The sequence below is a fragment of the Tupaia chinensis genome, unplaced genomic scaffold (genome assembly GCF_000334495.1).
Source record: "Tupaia chinensis unplaced genomic scaffold, TupChi_1.0 Scaffold000578_2, whole genome shotgun sequence".
In the NCBI taxonomy this organism is placed as follows: Eukaryota; Metazoa; Chordata; class Mammalia; order Scandentia; family Tupaiidae; genus Tupaia; species Tupaia belangeri.
In genome coordinates this window covers 6747635-6751916 of record NW_006160094.1, presented here as the reverse complement: position 1 = coordinate 6751916, position 4282 = coordinate 6747635, and the positions used below count along the sequence as shown (strand labels likewise).

General features: G+C 42.6%; 1 pseudogene; it reads left to right on the top strand.

Moving 5' to 3' along the window:
- The first annotated feature begins 2524 nt into the window (after positions 1 to 2524).
- On the top strand, positions 2525 to 3856 carry LOC102492067 (enoyl-CoA delta isomerase 2, mitochondrial-like; annotated as a pseudogene).
- Positions 3857 to 4282: the final 426 nt, after the last annotated feature.

Sequence of the window (4282 nt, the reverse complement as noted above, 5' to 3'; positions counted from 1 at the left end):
ACCTGGCATGAGTTTTAAGCCACCAGGTCCGGAACTCGAACTGCGGTCGACTACATGGGAGTCCAGTGACATAGCCATTATGCTAACTGCTGGTCCCTGCTTTTAATACTTTTGAGGAATGTTTTGATTTCCTGAAGGGCAGTATTCATCTCTAATAGCTTCATTTGATTCTTTTTCATGGTACGTATTTCCTCTTTCAGATCATGGAAGAACTTCAACACCTCCTGGAACTCGTTGTCTCTTTTCTCCAGCATCTTCTGGAGTTCATTATCTCTCAGCTCTTGCATCTCGTTTAGTTTTGTCAGTATGAATATTCTGAAGTCTTTATCAGACATTTCCAAAAATTCTACTGTACTGTTTGTAGACGATGAGGTATTGTTCTTTTCCCTTACGGGGGAGACATTTTCTTGGTTTCTGATGTTTCTTGTACCTCTGTGGTTGTTTCTGGTCATTCTGTGACAAAATCTCTGCTCCACAGTGCTTGTCTGAATATTTTGGGAGTCTAGGAGGTGGGTTTAGAGCATGGCTTACCTGACACACCTCAGCTTTAAAACAGCTTCTTGTCTGGATATTTTGGGAGTCTAGCAAGAACTATGTACATTCTTTTGTCTGTTAAATGTTTCTTCCCTTTGCTCCTCCCACTCATTCTCTACCACCCATTCCCTCCCTTACAGCCTCTGGTATCTATATTTATCCTCTCTGCTGTTTAAGATATTGGATACTGTTCATTTTACTGAAATAAATCACTATAACAGTCATCACTGTTCTGTCATTATTAGATTTATCTTTTAAGCATATAATTCAATAGTCTTCAAACAGAGCTTTAAATGCAATGGTAAGGGATCAGTAGATGGCATAATGGTTATGTCGCTGGACTCCCACATTCAAGTCCTGTAGTTCGAGTCTCAGACCTGACAGCCTGAAACTCATGCTGGGCATGTGTGCGTGCATGCCCAAAATCCCAAGAGGAGAATAAAAGAGAAGGGATTGTGGTATGGCCATCCTTGGTAAGGGGTGATTTCCTGCTTTCTCTCTCTGTGTCTCTCTCTGTCTCTCTGGAGAGTGCATGTACCTTATAGCAAAAACAAACAAACAAACAAAGACAAATAAATAAATAAATAAATGCAATGGTCAAAAGCCCTTTGTAAAAATATTTAAAAAAAATAGGGACCAGCAGTTAGCGTAATGGCTATGTTGCTGGACTCCCATGTAGTTGACTGCAGTTCGAGTCTGGGACCCGGTGGCTTAAACTCACGCTGGGTGCGTGTGCTTGTGTGCCCAAGATCCCAAGAGGAGAATGGAGGAGAAGGAATTGTGGCATGGCTATCCCCTCTGGAGGGTAATTTCTCGCTTTCTGTCTCTCTGTCTCTCTCTGTCTTTCTGGTGAATGCACGTGCCCTATAGCAAAAACCTCTCAAAAAAAAATATAGCTTTAATGGCAATTGTAAGAAAGATCTGCAAAGATAAATGTTTAAACAATAATTACAAGGCTATTTTATTGACATAGTGTTCATTTAAATTTTTTTGTTTAATTTATGAAATAAGAATACAACTCATTTTTGTAGTGAGATGATTCGATTTATCCTTTAAGCATTTTTACAATATTTCTCAAATAATGGTTTATTTGTGATGCTATGTGAGCCCCGTAAAATTTTTTTAAAGAATTATTTAATATTATTATTATTTTAAAATTTGCTATAGGTCATGTGTGCTCACCACAGAGAGACACAGAGAGAGGAAAGGAAAGTGTGAAAGCATCACCAGGTCCCAAACCACAGTCAGCCGTGTGGGAGTGCAGTGCTCCGGCCACCACACCACCTGCAGGTCCTATAAAAATGTTGGGTTAAGTAGGGCTTTAACAGTGATATCAAAAAAGAATCTAAACAGATGCAGATTTACACATTTTATTACAAGGTTCTCTATACATTGTTCATTTTCTAAGCTAAGCCTAAGCTAAGTCAGTACACATGTGTGTCATTTCATTGATAAATACTTCTTTTACGCTCACTTTATAAAAGTCCTCAAACAAACCTTTGAATGCAATGGTAATAAAGGTCTGCAGAGAAGCTTGTTGAAACCATTCCAGGGTTCTCTGACGGTTAGTTTTACTTAGAAAGTCAATTCAACACTCGTCTCCTTCACAGCAAGTTTGCATATCCCTTTGAAGCGTGTGCTACCAGTCTCTTCAGACAAGTTTTTAAATGCAGAAAGTCTTATAAAAATGCTTGTGTTAACAAGGCTTTAATGGCATGGTCAGAAATATCTGTAATTCATTTTCAAATATTTTATTACAATGTTCCCTTTGGTATGTTGTATGGTGTATTATTTTAGTGAAAAAAGTCAGGATACCACACAGCTCTATAACACCATTATTAGATAAACCTTTGAAACACGTTTTCGAAAACGGCTCAAACAAGCCTTTAACCACAATTGGAAGAAAGACCTGTACAGATGCACGTGTAAGTGAGCCATGTAGCCATCAGGGAGCAGCCACAACTGCCTTCCACAGGTCGATGGTTTCCCAGTATTTCAGCTGCACGAGACCAGAGCCATGAGAGCCAGTCAGAAGGACTTTGAGGATGCAATGAATCAGGTGCCACTCTTGAAAAGGACCCAGGAAATGAAGTGAAGCTTAACCTCTGTGCGCTATATAAGCAGGCTGCTGAAGGACCTTGCAGTGTGCCCAAACCAGGTGTGTTTGACCTGGCCAATGAGGCCAAACGGGATGCATGGAGTACTCTTGGCAACCTGCCCAAGGACAGCGCCAGGCCAAACTACGTGGATTTAGTGTCCAGTTTGATTCCTCACCCGAACCCTCCAGCCAGGTGGAGCCTGTAGCTGACGGGAAACCAGCTGGGTATGAGACGTTGGTGGTGACCTCCGGAGACGTATGAAGAAATTATGCTTGCACTTAAAGCTGCAAGCAAGGTTGACTTCGTCGTAACTGTTTTAACAGGGAACGGTGACTATTACAGTAGTGGGAATGACCTAACTTCACCGATATTCCACCTGGGGGAGTAGAGGAAAAAGCTAAAAATAGTGGCATTTTGCTGAGGGATTTTGTACGCTGTTTTATAGATTTCCCTAAGCCTCTGATTGCAGTGGTAAATGGTCTGGCTGTGGGAATTTCCGTCACCCTTCTTGGGCTGTTTGATGCTGTGTATGCATCCGACAGGGCAACGTTCCATACCCCATTCAGTACACTAGGCCAATGTCCAGAAGGCTGTTTTTCCTACATGTCTCCAAAGATTACGGGCTCAGCCAAGGCAACTGAGATGCTTGTTTTTGGGAAGAAGTTAACAGCAGGGGAGGCCTGTGTTCAAGGACTTGTTACCGAAGTCTTTCCTGATAGCACGTTTCAGAGAGAAGTCTGGGCCAGGCTGAAAGCATATGCAAAGCTCCCTCCAAATACCCTGGGAGTTTCAAAAGAGAACATCAGAAACAGGGAGAAAGAGGGCCCAGCAGTTAGTGTAATGGCTATATTGCTGGACTCCCATGTAGTCGACCATGGTTCGAGTCCTGGACCTGGTGGCTTAAACTCACACCGGGCGTGTATGCCCGTGTGCCAAAGATCCTGAGAGGAAAATAGAGGAGAAGGGATTGCAGTGTGGCCATTCCCCGGGAGGGGATTTCTCGCTTTCTGTCTCTCCGTCTCTCTGGTGAGCGCATGCACCCTATAGCAAAAACCTCTCCAAAAAATTAAATAAATAAATAATAAGGGAAAAAAAAAAACAGGGAGAAAGAAAAGCTTCATGCTGTTAATGCTGAAGGATGCATCGCCCTCCAGGAAAGGTGGCAGTCTGAGGAATGCTTGAGTGGGATCATGAATTTCTTATCCAGAAAAGCAAAACTGTGATGGCAACTACTGCGAAGTCAAACTGTCAAAGGGGAAGGGGCCTATTTCTCTGGTTTTCCATACCTGAACTAAATAAATGTCATTGTGCCTTTTTTGAGGGCAAAACAAAACAAAACACATTTAAGGGGGACCAGCAGTTGGCGTAATGGCTGTCTCGCTGAACTCTCATGTGGTCAAACGTGGTTCAAGTCCTGGACCTGGTGGCTTAAACACACGCTAGGTGCGTGTGTGTGCATGCCAAAGATCTCGGGAGGAGAATGGAGGAGAAGGGATTGTGGCGTGGCCATTCCCTCTGGGGGGTGATTTCTTGCTTTCTGTCTCTCTGTCTTCCTGGCAAGCGTATGCACCCTATAGCAAAAACTTCCCCCCAAAAAATGATCTTATACTACCAATAAGGCACTGTTTAAACAAGCGTGTTTACCTAGT